This window comes from Colias philodice, chromosome 11 (genome assembly GCF_061535455.1).
Source record: "Colias philodice isolate Cphi_HAF_F1 chromosome 11, ilColPhil1 Martin Lab GWU primary, whole genome shotgun sequence".
NCBI classification, from domain to species: Eukaryota; Metazoa; Arthropoda; class Insecta; order Lepidoptera; family Pieridae; genus Colias; species Colias philodice.
Window position 1 is genome coordinate 12,861,346 of NC_143096.1, and position 15,847 is coordinate 12,877,192.

The 15,847-nt window shown below is 37.3% G+C and overlaps 1 long non-coding RNA gene across 1 annotated transcript; it reads left to right on the forward strand.

The window, feature by feature from the left end:
• The first annotated feature begins 7,109 nt into the window (after nucleotides 1–7,109).
• On the forward strand, nucleotides 7,110–8,954 carry LOC149484960 (uncharacterized). Its single transcript, XR_016316317.1, has 3 exons — nucleotides 7,110–7,685; nucleotides 7,812–7,873; nucleotides 7,948–8,954. It is a non-coding gene; the product is annotated as an uncharacterized LOC149484960 (long non-coding RNA).
• Nucleotides 8,955–15,847: the final 6,893 nt, after the last annotated feature.

Sequence of the window (15,847 nt, forward strand, 5' to 3'; positions counted from 1 at the left end):
CCCCTGCAGTTTTATTTTTTATTATTTTCATAATTCACGTTTCATAACAACTGAGGAGGCGTTTCGCACGGTTAGCTCATGAAACCACTTCTGAGGTAGTCGTGGTAGCTGCGAGCGGTTGGATCGCGACGTTTCTTTTATTTAGGACGCACGTCATGTTACATCTTTTTCTTCTAAAATATGTTGAAGTATAACTTCTTTAGACGGATTGAGAGCAAAATGTCAAGTCACGTCATGGCGATACCGTCACGTCATGGAGTAAGGTGACGAATTTGGTATCTTTGTATCGTGCCAAAGAAGTTTGCAATGTTTGTCAGCACACACGCTTGTTTTTTTATTATATGTTGCTGTGTGTGTGTTTGTGAAAAGAAATGTTTCTTTTTTTCGTTTTTGTTTCTTTTGGACAAAGCTGTTTATACTTTTACAATTTTCCACATATTGAGTTTGTGATTTAATCATAATTTATAGTGAAGTTTGGTAATTTATTATCGTTTTGTTTAATGGCCACATAAATTGATAAAAATTTACATTAACACGCTGATAGACTAGATTTGGATAACATCTCTATGTTTATTTTTTTTTAAAGATAAAATCAAATTTAACCATTAAATGAAACCTTGACACTATTATATATTATTAGTGACGCTTTCTAATAGCTATTGGGATATTAGATATGTAAATCAATAAGGGTTACTACACCTTTGAGTAACATTGTTTCGTATATAAGCAGCTTAATATTTCAGCATACCGCAAGGAACACTCACGGGCCCGTTTTTATTTATGTTACATTGCAGTGCTCGTTTTGTGATCCACTTTATCAAACGCTTTACTGAGATCGCCGTGGGGTTGAAATGACTTCAATATAATTTTGCTAGTGCTCTTATGACGTTGTTACGGCTTATTGTGTTTTTTTGCAGGATTAGCTAAACGTTGGGGGCTATATAAAAAGATTGACAAAGTTCGTGTGCGTTTTGTTATGATATATAAACTACGAGAGAGCTTTTCGCTTTCATCTAAAGTATCGGTCGAAGTAAATAAAATAAAGGAAGTAGATGTTACATTGTTTACATTGTTATTCTAGATCTGATATGTAATATTGTGATTTAAGACCCTGTTTCTTGATTTCATTTAATATCATGCAATGTGTAAAAGGTATTGCATCATGCTATATACCTATTTATTGTTTTTCTATCAGTTAAGCCGTGTCAAATAAACAAACAATTAATAATTAGTATATTCACGCAAGTTTAATCTTTGACCCCAACACGTTTTTGAGTTTTTATTGATGACGCTACAGACCGCGGTTAACCTTCACTTTAAAGTGATTAATAAACCGCATTGAAACAACATAACTATTGTCACCATTTTCCTACAAATTATTACGCTTAAATACAACCTCATCTTTCACAAAAACACGCAATAACATTACTTCTTCAATTTAGCAAACATCTTCGATGCAAAAATTAAAGTGTTCGAATTCGACACGGAAGCGGATTCCTTTAATTTTATTTCTCTGTACAAATTAATTTGCGGATAAATTTTCCTTTATGGACGTTTCTATTTGCGTGGGGTGGGCTCAGGGGTAAGTTTAGTTTTTTATCGGATGTATTTAAAGTCGTGGGGCGCTCGTACGACTTTAATACTTCCGTCTTACGTGACGTCATTTTATATTAAACGTCTGAATCCATGTTCGATGCTTTTGGAACGTTTTAAGTGATTAGGTACGTTTACAAGTCACTAAAGAGCATTATTTATGTCTAGACTTGAATACTTGTAAATCATATTATTTATAATGTAGATAAATAAATAGTTTATTTCCTCAAAAAAAAAACTTATAACTACATTAATAAAAGTACAAGTAAACATAACCAAGAGGACTGGTGTCTGCGATAGGCCGTAGCCTGTAGTGCAGATCGCCAAGCAGATAATACCTTTTAATTACTTAAGATGTAGATAACTTTGTTTTCAAAATAATAGCAATTGAAAATCCAAAGCATAAACGCAAATCTCTGCACCCGCAAATAGAATTAGTACAAAAAATTGAACTGAAATGAAAACGGACGGAAAACAAAACGTTAGCTTGTAACAAAAACTCCACCCCACAGTATCGAGGCTCACGTAAAATGTAATGGGAAATTACTCTAAAATAAAAAAAGTCTCCCTCAAGCGAACCCTACTGTTACGGCAATTTGGAGACTCCCCAGATACAAACTAAAAATTGTACTTAGAAGTAAGACTCAATATGCACACGTTTCCCTGTAATGTACAGGGCAATAAAAGTTGAACGTTTTTAATTGAAGAAGTTCTGGTGGATATTGATGGTGTTGTGTTTTCTATTAGGGACTATAGACTTGAAGCCAGCTTTACATATTATAATATGTTTGAATGATTATGATTATGTGTAATATGTATATATAGTATTGTATGATTTGCCTTTTATAGAGGTAACGAAGACGTACCTATATCAAATTAAATCGTTACATAATTTATTTCGCAGTGTGTTTTAGAATATTCAAAGTAAAACAGCTGTTGAAAACATTTATGTTACTATCAATATTTATCATTTAAACTAATGTGGACACACCCATATTAGCAAATAAATAAATATAAACTAAGCCATTATATTCACCAATATCTTTTAAATTTGATTTATTTGACAAACATAACGAATTATTACACCTAACATTATGTTCTCTTGTCGCCATAAAGTTTCTATTTTTAACGTTCAAAATAATTAAAGCTGTTATGCAAATTCAACACCTAACCAATATATCAGAGATGTATTTAAGTTCGTAGAAACAAATTATTGCTTCTATAAATCTTTTAAACCAATAGGGGATAGCTGGCAGTTACATGGTACGGGAAAACAAACAATTATATTTTGTAAAATATTATACACTAGCTTTCCGCCCGCGGCTTCGCCCGCTCTGTCTAAAACATAATAAATTATATACTAAAACCTTCCTCTTGAATCACTCTATCTATTAAAAAAACGGCATCAAAATCCGTTGCGTAGTTTTAAAGATTTAAGCATACATATAGGGACATAGGGACAGAGAAAGCGACTTTGTTTTATATTATGTAGTGATTGATAGTTAATAATAAAGTATTAATGATATTTTTCTTCTCTAATTCATGTGTGTTAAATATTTTTTCCATCACTAGTATGTGTTTCTAGAAAAATGTATTCCAGAACGAATAATCAATTAATTACAATAAAAAGAGTGCGTGTGCTGAGCACACGTGTCAGAAGTGAAACTTCTTTGGCAAGATTCAAAGATACTAAAATCGTCGGCTTACTCCATGACGTGACGGTATTTCCATGACGTGACCTTGGAATGTTACTCTCAAAGCGCCTTAAGAAGTTTCACTTTAAAAATATAGTTTCTGCTTACCTCTTTTCTTAAACATACAGATTTTCTTACAATATTGTACTCCATACTAAATCTTAATACCCTCCAACTATTGCACCAAGGTTAAACTTATAGATAAATAAAACACGTTTTTCAATCAACTAATGAAGGAAAGTAACAAATTATTGTGGGAACAAGATGACGAAATCAAAAGATTTTCGCTATTAACGTCAGCCTACAGCTAGCTCCCATATCTTTGCTTTGTGATTTATCGTGTATCATCGGATGGAAGGTTCATACTTTACGACATTTCTTTACAGACCAATCTCAACTCTATTCCGAAGTAGCTAAGGTATAGAATAGCATGGAATCAAATGTTTTAATAAAACAAATGCGCGGTGGAGTGTTCAGTAGATTTTATATCCACACTAGCTGTTGCCCGCGACTTCGTCCGCGATTCGGTCGTTTTTCGTCATTCGTCGTTTAAAAAAAATACGTGACACTTTATTTTTGAATGTTCTTAATTGTCTCTTATAAAATTTAACTACATTAAAATTGAATACTCTGATAAGAAAATCTTAAAATCATCGAAAATCATAGACATCGAATATCTGAGGAAAACATGAATGAATGTGATTTAAATTCTACATTTCTTAGTAATTAAAATAATAATCTAAATTAAATGTAGATTAACAGTTTGAGCGCAACATTATAGAATATTATGTACCTAAGTAATAAATTACGTTAGTTTACATAGTAACTTTACTAAAAACACGATGACTTTCTTTCGCGCTCGGTACCACAAACTAAACATGTTTGTGGTACGTGGCCCGCGTCACTTTACCCCCCACGAGTTCCCCTCCGTTGCTATGCGAAAATACATTCGTCGCCCTACTGTAGGAAAAATTGTAATACTGCGGCCTGGGCGTTATAACACGCTCAGGGAATTCCTGAGTGCTGATAGACTTCCGTCTATCGGCATTTATACCAATTTTATATTAATATCACCATCTTGAGGAAAAGCTTCTAATGTCGATTTAAAACGCATATATACGGATTAACCTGATGAATTAGCATGTTCTAAAATTGTGAAATGAGTTCAGTTTTAAATTCGAGAAATATTGATTTCTTGTATTCGATTATTCGTCGTAGTCGAATACAAAATATATTTAAAGAAACTTAGGTTGGCCTTCAGGCAAAAGGGATCCTATCAAATGATAAACTTGACCTTGTATCTTAAAAGTAAGAATGAAAGGAGCATCTAATAATTGTTGAGCACCAAAGGATCATTTAAAACGCAATACTATAAGAGCTAATATTGTCTAAGAACTGTTTAGATTGCACATGTTCCTCTAAAACTTAAAAGTAGTGATTTCAAAGGTTCCGGCGTATCTTCAAACGAAAGCCGACTCCTTACTCCACTTTAAAGCATTACAAAAAGAACATACTACGTTAATATCGCCTATACAGAAGATGATCTGTAATCAATTGTGAGGTTATAAGCAAACCCACTTTTATATTATTTTGTCGGACCACACCACCGAATTTGTAGATTGATCTTCTTTGTTTACCTCTAAGTCATTAAGACTATGTCGGTCGAATCTGTCTGCAATAAGACGGGCCTCTCGCTATTCGTCCGTTTAAAGAGACCAATAGTTTCAATTCTTAATCTTTCATTAAACAAACTTATTAATCGTTCTTGTCTCAAATAATGGTAATATTCGCGTCCCTACTCTAGTCATTGCTTATGCTCATGTTCATCTTCGAGAGATCGAATAATATTATGGTGCACCCTATTATTTGTCAAACGGTCTTCATATTGAGTAAAAGTTTCAGAATTCTCGAGATAAAATATGACGATCGTGATCAGCTGTGAGACGTAATTCCCTCTCAGTGAGGGTTTCGGTCTCACGGGATAGTACAATATGCCATTTGCGATCAGCTGTGAGACGTTATATATACCCTCAGTGAAGGTTTCGGTCTCACAGGATAGTACATGCCGTTCGCGGTCAGCTGTGAGCCGCAATTCTCGTTGTGAAGCGGTTTCAGGTTCGGCATAACACATGTTGTTTTCGGTCAATAGTAAGCCTCTTATCTCTAACGATCCTTGAGAACTCTTATTTCTCATTTTCTTAACTTTGCTCGAATTTCGATATATAAAGATTTTTTAGGTGGCACTGATGCGGGTGAATAAAAATTAAAACGGACTAAGAGTGTTATAATCTCAATCATCATCATCAATACATATAATAAAATTGTGGAAAAGTGATGTCTGTACAATTAAAATATGTAGAAAAAAATTAGCAGGTGTTATTATTATCGAGAAATCGAGAGAAACCATTTTTTTCTCTTAAAAGCTCCCCCCTCCCACTTCCCGAACTCCGATTGACCGTAATTTATTTTTCCTTACATTTTTATCATATCCTTTTCTAATGGGTTTCATCCTACTGCGATTTTTTTTTTGTTTCAAAAATTATCTACCCTGGTGTATAGGTAAATTTTCCACATAAAATGTCCTTTAAATTATGTCGTATTATATTTTTAACCCCCGACGCAAAAAGACTGGTGTTATGTGTTTGACCGCTATGTATTTCTGTGTGTGTGTGTGTGTCTGTCTATGGCACCGTAGCTGGCTAACAGGTAAACCGAATTAGATGCGGTTTTTTTTGTTAGGCAGAATATTTTCCGACGCTGGTTCTTAGATAAAGTGTATCAAAATTGGTTCATCCACTTATTATACCTACATAGGGGTAAAAGTGGGAATGAAAAAAATGAAAGTTATAATTTATTTTTAAAGATCGTCGGGAAGTTTATGAAATTATTTATTCCTTTTTCTATACACTTTTCTTCGTCTAAACGGTTTAGTTACGTGCTCTCTCTCTCTTCAGCCTTTAGTTAGGTGCGTGAGACAGGAAAGATCTAATTTGGATTTGTTTCTGGATTTGATAAAAACTGAGTATCGATTAAGCTGATCAGTGGCTACTGGCTACACCATAGATTATTAAAAACATCCGTTTAAGAAAGGAAGGAAATAGAATTTGCTCCTCTCCCCCCCCCCTGGTTCCTAAAAAATAATATGACATAATTTAAAAGAAATTTTACGTAGAATTAGTTAGGCATTACTTTTTTGATTTTCGATATTATATACTAATCATAATTTTTAATTACAATATGTCGTAACTATTTGGTATAGGTTAGGCATTTCATTTCTTGATTTTCTTTAATAATTTGGTACGTAAGTTTTTTAGCTCAGTTTAGTAAGAAATTTTAATAACAATTCTTTTAATTATTTATGGTAGTACAACAGTACAGTATGGTTGTACGTATTTACTCAATAATTGTATGTTAAGTAGTAATTCAGCATGGGCGTTGCCACGGTGGGGCTGGGTGGGGCGCTTACCCTGGCTTTGATCTGGTAGGTACTAATTGTGAAGGGGAGTGGGCGTGGGCGTGGGATTGGGACTGAACGTGGCATATGGCGTGGGAGTGCGAGTGGGCGCGGGAGTGGGAGCATGAAAATAAAAATGATTTTTTATTGTTGCCCCACCCTGAGCCCATGGTCATAAGGTCCCATAGTCACTATTCCACGCGAACGAAGTCGCGGGGACAGCTAGTAGACAAATATAATCAGAAAGCTTTGAACTCCTAAGCTCAACCATAAAAGATAGACATTTATGATGTCGGGAGATATTTTTTATATAATATGGAGAACATTTCTTTCATACTTGATTTCTGTGTAGCTTTAACCATTAAGATACACGCATTAAGGTGATGAATTAATTTTTCTAACATTTACGGCCCTTTTTAAACCTTCGTAATTTTTATATTATTAAAGTTGTCGTGATGAAAATTCTTGACAAGAAAGTTCAATAGTAACACAATACGTCTACCGTTTTAGAAACATGATTCCATAATATTTTCTCGATAGAAAAAAAATACAAAGTTCTCATTGTTATTTTTTTTTTAATCTCTGGCATCTTCAAAATAACAAACGTAAAGTTACGACTTTTTGGATATTAACTATAAAATATACAACCGATACGTCTACCGATTTAGAATTTTGAAATATGCGATGGTTTTGAAATAAACAAGAAATACTTGAAATTAGCGCGCGACCAGCCAATATAGCGAGAGCCGCCCTGTACCTTCCTACCCCGATCGCTGCACGAGTCATTCCCGCTACGGCCGTCACACGGGGAACTTGTGTCGCTCGCGCAATCGTAACAAAGGGTGACAACACGATAAGACAAATGGGGACAATAAAGAAAATAAGAAGAAGAAACATAAAGGTTGGAGGAAAAAGAATGCTTACAATTGGAACAAATTAATGAAGTAAGTTGGTTTTATTTTAAATTTGATGATAATTGTATTATAGACGATGTTTGATATGTACCCCTGTTTTAAGTACATAACGAACGTGTAAGATTTTTTCATTTATAGCATAGATAATCTTTTCAGAAATCCGGAATCCAGAAGGAAAATAAACCCACTGATTGTTCACAATGTGAACCCACTCTTTCGTAAGTACCTTTATTCAGTCAAAAATGTATGTTATCAACGCTCTACTGGTTTTATCGCATGATTCCATTTTTAGCAAAAAGCAACAAAGTGCAAAGAAATAAAAAATCATGGTGAACTTAGTGGAAGTATGGTGGACATAATATGGAACAGGAGCTCATTGGAGTAGTATTATATTTAAAAAAATACGAAAAAATTTCAAGAATTACATTTCTTAGTAGGTGGTAGATAAGTATGTTGTATAAAGAATTTGATGTTGATATTTATTTCAATTATACTTACTACACCTGTGCGGGAAATTGCTTAGTACTAAAACAGGTTTATATTCATATTTACATAGTAATGTGAGTTTTCATTTCGAATAATTTTGTGTAAGTATATTAAATTGAGTTCCTGGGTGATCTGGAAACACAATTGGGCCCGGAAGATGGCGCTGCAGTCACTCCTCCTAATCACATGAACCGATTTGGATGAATATTTGTGTGCACATTTCATTGTTGTGGGATGATTGGTTGATTCGTTTTCACATTAGCTAATATTATGTATTTTTGTTGTAAACTTAATTTAATGTTTATAATACATTATTATTGGTATAAATAAGCCAGTGTTCGTCTCACATTGCTGTACCTGCCTACCTACCCTACCAGGGCCTAACTTTGTTCTGGCTATTTTATTTTGATTATTTGTAATGAATAATTACAATTATAATAGAGTGCAAAAAATAAATACATGCGTCAATATATTTTGTGTTTTTTTTTTAAACAATTTTTTTATTTAAAAAAATATCATTCCGACCGCGGCTTTGCCCGCGTGGAATTAGGTTATATCGTGAATCCTGTTTTTTCCCACAGAAGTGTTCAGTTCGGATAAAAAGTATCCTATGTGTAAATCCAGGCAATTAGCTATATTTTATCAAAATTGGTAATGTAGTCTTGACGTGATTAAGTAACAACTAACAAAAAAATATACAAATTAACTTCCAAAGTTTCGCATCAGTTTTACTGTATTAGCGATATCTTCCACTCTTGACTTTGACTGAGAAGAATTAGGGTTTATAACTTCTTTCAGAAATAGTACCTTTCATTTCTGGGCATGATGTAATATCTAAATCTAAAATCTAAATGAATTCAGTAGTCCGCGTTATTGAGTACCTACCATTTCATTTTTTCAGAGTAACAATATTTTTTGTTATTTTAAAGATTATTTATAACCTGTATTATTTTGTAATAAAGTAAACATTACGAAATAATAATAATTATAAATAATGTCTAAGTTGTTAAAAAGAAGATTATTTGTTTATAAGCAAGAAAATAAAACCAATAAATCAACAATTAAATAAATGTATAACAATATTATAACTGTATGACGACTCCATACATGTTTGTCCCGAGTCGGCCAGCGGCAGCGCGGCGAGTTTGCAAGAATGACTTCGCGCACACCCGCGTTCGCGATAGCGAGCTATTAGACTCCGCCCGCCAAGCAGTGGATTTTTTTTTGTGTATCGTCTTAAGAACGCACACGCGACGAAAGCTTAAAAATGGAGTTGCTGCTCTGCTCACGAATATGAAAAATAATTGTACCAAGTTTCGTTTAAATCCGTCGAGTAGTTTTTGTTTCTATAACGGTTATAAAGACAGACAGACGGACAAACATTTTTGACGTCGATGTCGATCTCTAATCACCTCGTGATAGTTATTTAGGAAATATATTTCATGTGCAGAATTGACCTCTACAGATTTAATATAAGTAGGTATACATATATTTAGATTCCAATTTCCATGTAACGTTAAATTCGACTATATAATAACTAACAGACAACGCAGGTTACTCTCGTTTCCGTAAGTTGAGGCGGCTACATATTCGGTCCTAATAACATGACTTTTTGTGAACGAAACGACAGCGCGGTTTAATTCGATGGCAACACCATCAGAAAAAAGGAAATATTTTTAACTTTGAAAAAATATTTTGATTTACACTATTAATACTATTTTAACATTAACACAAAATATAAGACTGTGAGTGTGTAAAAATAAATCCAGCTAGTTTCACATCACACTTATGTTTATAATTAGGTATACGACATGAAAATATATTAATTACCAAGCAATAATCATACAGATAAATACTGAACAAAAGTATTAACAGTCAAAGTATATTTTTACTAACAACATGTAAATGATGAAGGAATAATAATTATCAACGAACTAACCTTTTTGTATTAGAGTCCCGCCTCGTGATCGAATTATTAAAACACGAAGATTTTTAAAAATGTAACCAATGAACACAATCAATATTAGATTAACTGTAATGGTGTCTAGTTTGACTTAAAATAATATACATCTACCCTCACTTTTAAAAATGTAGTATATTCACACGAATTATATAAGCGCACCTTATAGGGAAGGGAAGATTTATTATGGGTTAAAGAGTTAAATAAATAAATAACATAATTATATTTAAATTATTAATTTTTAACATTGTGTTCAGTAGTGTTAACATGTAAATTGATTTGATTTTTACGAAATCTCATAGATGGCGCTGAATCAAATTTGTCTTTATAGTACTAAGATTCATTAAACAGTTTCTCTGCCCAAATTACGTAAATGACGTAGTTTTTATAGTGTAAAGCTAGATAATAGCATGGCTTACTCAAAAACAACATTTAAACATGAGTCTTTAGATTGTACGCTGTCGTAGTTCACGGAATACGTAAGAAAAGTAAAGGTTCACAGCTCCTCCCCCGGAGGTGATAGCATGATAATATGTTTAAAAAAACCTCACACGACCTGTTAGTAATATTCATGCAAAATTTGAAGTCAATCTATGCAGTACTTTTCGAGATTAGCTCGGACAAACATACAGACAAACAGACAAACAGACAAACAGACAAACAGACAAAAATTCTAAAAACTATATTTTTGGCTTCTATATCGATTATAGATCATGGATTATGTATTCTTTTAAAAAAATATTCAATGTACAGTTTTGACTTTCCTACGATTTTATTATATGTATAGATTTCTGAGGTTGTAAATAAAATTTCGAGCCTCACCAAGATTAACATTACTGATTTATTTATTTGTAAGTTATGATCGATGGTGGAAGTTTTTCCTTTGGCTGTAAAAGATTTAAGTTAATACATTTAAACGACTCTAATTTGGAAAGAATTTCACTGTTTATTGGGGTTAGATATTATATTTCGACGCTGAATTGTTTAAAATTAATTCTTTAGTCTATAAATTTTATTTCAGCTATGACATTTTTTTCTACTGCATCCAATAAAATATACCTACGCTTCTTTAACATATGATTTTTTTTGTTAATTAAACATTATATTATTTAAAAATTATTTATTTAAACATTTCTGGATAATTCTTCAATAAATCTGACATAAGAAAATCACAGAAAAATTACAATTTAACATAATTTCAAATACTTAGAAAACACGAACTTAATAGGACATTACAACATTTTTATGAGATTGTTCACCAAATTACCTAATTTTTTACCAGTAAGTGCCTCAAGGGCGGGAGGTAAACTAACTGTCCTTGAAACTGTTATTTTTTACATCCCCTAAGAATTAAGCTGGGGTGAAGATTTAGAAGCAGTTTAAAGTAAACCCCAGTTATATTGATTGTAGGTAATTTTTTTGGCATGCAACGTTGGCTTTGTGATTTAGTTTATTTTCCTTGAGGCGTATGGATTACGCTTGTTAAATACAATGGATTTATTTTTAAAATTGTGTCATTTCAATAGAAAATTTGTAGTCTTATGTTTGGACATGCTTATAAATTTAAACTATTCATTTTTAAATCGCGATTTTATCATTACATCTTTTCGGTATTTTATAGGGACTGTAGCTTCAATTACGTAGACACATTTTTATAGTTTCTCAATTAAGTAGTGGAGTTGGTGTTGATTTATTTTAATCGTTACGATAATTATTTTCATTTAATTACCTACTGATCCAACTCTCTAGATTAATTATTATTTATCCCGATAAAACGTAGATAACCTGAAGCTAGAAAAATCGATGCCCTTACTGGGAAAGACCTTATAAAAAATATCTTAATTTAACTCTGTTCCTTGACAAAAAGTTTAGATATAAAATCAAACACACATAATCGCAATACTATCATAAACGAACAAGGTTAAATATAATAAAGTTCAACATTTTACTGCTTACAATACTTTGGGGATGCGAACATAAACGGCATAATATAAAGTTATAATAATATATTATGTTCTATACATACTGCATTATGAGAATTAGGAGAAATGAGAATTTGTAGAGAGTTTTTTTTTTTTTTTTTTTTTTTTTTTTTTTATTGGCAATAGGGAAGCGCTTGACCACAATCTCGCCTGATGTTAAGCTGAGATGTGGTCTAAGATGGAACGCGCTTCCCTAGAAGGTACCTGTTCACTCTACGCTTGAAGACCCCCATGTTGTACTCGTCGGGGAACACAGACTCAGGAAGCATGTTCCAGTCCCTCGCGGTTCGGATAAAGAATGTGGAACCGAACCGCTTAGTCCGGGTACATGGAACGTCCACCATATGGCGATGCCTAGAATCTGTGCGCCTCGACGATCGATGGAAGAACGGGGATGGCGGAACGAGATCGTGCAGTTCCGCAGCGCACTCTCCAAAGTGTATCCGATAGAAGACCGATAAGCTGGCCACTCTGCGGCGGTGACCGAGGCTCTGGAGCTTTTTGCCTACTAGGTCATCGTCGTTTATGAGCCTCTTGGCACGCCTCTCTATCGCCTCAAGCGCCTCCAGCTGGTACTTGGCGGAACCGTCCCAGAGGTGAGAGCAGTATTCCATGCACGATCGGACTTGTGCTTGATAAAGGTTGAGCAACTGTCCCGGGCTGAAATACTGTCTCACCTTCGCCAGAATTCCTAGCTTTTTTGAGGCTACTTGGGCTTTAGATTCAATGAAGGAACCAAAGTTCAGAGTAGGCGTTAAGGTGATACCAAGAAGCTCGAGGTGGTTAGTTATCGGCACGGACACACCTTGGAAATTCGGAGTCAGGTGGAATGGACTCCGTTTAGCGGAGAATAGACACGCCTGGGTCTTAGACGCATTGAACTTGACCAGATTGGCATCGCCCCAGTCGGAGACCGCCTGTAAGGACAAGTTCATGCGATCAACCATCGCCTCCCGTAGAGACTGAATTTGTGCCGTACTGGCTCGCGCGCTGGATACATATCTCTCCACAACAGTGCTATCGTCTGCGTACCCATAGATACCGGGTTTCAGCAGATCGTTGATGTGTAGCAGGAAAAGTGTTGCGGAGAGAACTGATCCCTGAGGGACTCCGGCATTTATAGCCATTTGGTCGGACGAGCAGCCGTCGACGACTACCCGAAGTGACCGGTCTCTCAGAAAATCTGAGATCCAGGCGCACAGACCAGCAGGCAGACCGTAGGATGGAAGCTTGCCAATAAGACTATCATGCCAGACCCTATCGAAGGCCTTTGAGATATCAAGGGAGACAGCAAGTGCTTCACCATGATTCTCAATGGCCTCGCTCCAGACGTAGGTGGCGTACGCTAGAAGATCCCCAGTGGACCGGTTTCGGCGGAACCCGTATTGTCGGTCACTGAGGAGGTCGTTCGCTTCTAGGTGTGCCAGGAGCCGGCTGTTCAGTACACGTTCCATAGTCTTACAGAGTATGGACGTGACTGAGATTGGCCTGTAGTTGGTAGGATCGGCACGACTGCCTTTTTTGGGCACAGGCTGCACGTTGGCAAGCTTCCATGATTTCGGTACTATTCCAGTCGTCAACGAAAGGCGAAAGAGGCGTGTCAAAACAGGAGCAAGTTCAGGCGCACAGGTTTTAAGAACTATGGCTGGAATTCCATCAGGGCCACTGGCTTTATTCACATCGAGATTCCGCAGCGTTTTAAGAACCTCCGTCTGACGGATGCGAATTTCCGGCATTTTCGCCTCGCATCCAGGTAGACTGGGAGGTTTTGCGCTTGCGGGATCCAGACGAGAATTTTCCGCAAATAGAGTAGCAAATAGGTTCGCTTTCTCTACGGCGGTGTGAGCCAGCGTCCCGTCAGGTTTCAGCAGTGGAGGAAGTGAGGGGCGGCAGAAATTCGATTCAACCGACTTTGCCAGGGACCAAAACGCTTTACTACCGGAGGGGTAAGAAGCCAGTTTGTTCCCTATACGGCTAACGTGGTCGAATCGAGCTTTCCGTAGAGCTTTCTTGCAGGACTTGGCAGCCCGGTTAAAGGCTTTCTTCTTTTCTGATACGTCCCTCGTTTTGCGGTGTCGAGCGTCAACCCAAGCCACATACGCCTCTTGCTTTAGCGCTTCAGCGCGTCTGCAATCGGCTCTGAACCAGGGCTGAGCTTTGCCGGACATGGCTACGTCGGAGAATGGAATAAAGTACTCCATTCCCTGTCGCAGCACATCAGTCACAGCATCCGCGCAGGTCGAAGGGTCTTCAGAAGAAAAGCAAACAGGCCGCCAAGGATATGATGCAAAAAAGGAACGCATCTCATCCCAATCTGCTGACTTGTATTGCCACACGCGCCGAGAGCCCTTAGGACTGGGATCGGGCGGCGAGTAGACAGATACAGATTTCACCAGACAGTGATCGGAGCTGCCAAGTGGCGAGGAAATCGCTACCGAGTAACGGTCTGGATCTGTTGTCAGCAGAAGGTCCAAGCAATTGGCTGTATGGCTCTCAACATCAGGAACCCGCGTCGCTCCTTGAACCAGCTGGGTGAGATTCAATGCTATAGCGAGTTTACGCATCTCTCTCCCAGCGAGGTCAGTGCACTGGTATGGGTATAGCCACTCCTGGTGGTGGGCATTAAAATCCCCCAGTAACACAAGCTGAGCGGAAGGGTATTTGTGTTGAGCAGCGTCCGCCGCCTCACTTAGGTACTCTGTGAGCCTGATCGTCTCCTGGTCTCCGCTGTGCGCTCGGTAGACACATGCATAGAGAAGTTTCTCTGGGCCTGTGTCCACCAGCATCCATAGTACGGAAAAATGGGGGTCTTCAAGATACCGGAGACGCCGACAACAGATGTCGTCTCGGACGTACGCGCACACACCTGACCGAGCTTTAAAATTGTGCTCCAGGGTGTAGCCGGGATAGGATAGGTACGCCAAGTCAGACGGACATCTTATCTGCGTCTCCGTGAGGAACAAGATACAGGGTTTATGAGTCTCAAGGTGGAAGTGGACTGCAGCGAGATTTGAGTGGAGACCTCTGATATTGGTGAGGTCCACTTTCAGCGAGAGGGAGTGCTGCCGCTGTGCAAACTTACTTCTGTATCTTGCCTTTTTCATGTTTTTTAGAGGAGAGTGAAGAAGGTAAGAAGGCGGTAGTGAATCGAGGCGCTTTACAACTGGACCTGAGACACACACTTAGAAGCCGCAATGACGGGGACTAGTCTGGAGACTGCGGGGACGCCCGAGCCCCCCCAAGTTGTCCATAGGGCCCTCTCATCCGGTCGCCAACCGGCACTATGGCGCAACTTGGGATTTTTCGCTGGTTGGCGGGGCAGCCTTTCACATGTGGCTAGCACGCTACTTGGGCCCCCTACTGACCAGCGGTCGGCCAGCGGTGCACCGTGCCTCGGATCCCGCTACCCTCCATGACTAGCCACCGGAAGCAGCAACGACAGTGTGCGTCAGATCGTCCCGATTGTAAAAGCGCAACTGATTCGACCCGCCTTCACCATGGCTACATCAGCTTCTTCATGCCGGAACACGAACGCTTGGCGACACGTCTTCAGCTGATGGGTGGTCCTTATAGCCGCGACGACTGTCTCCCACCATGTCACCTGTTTAGCACCACCCGGGGGCCACGTGTAGGGATTCAGAGTTCTGGGTATACTCCTACGGACGGAGGTGACTCGGCCCCCAAAAAGTTAGAGACTAGAGTTCCTTGTAGGCAAATAAATGAACTTTTATTTATTTATAATTAGAGTACATACTTTTTTAGAG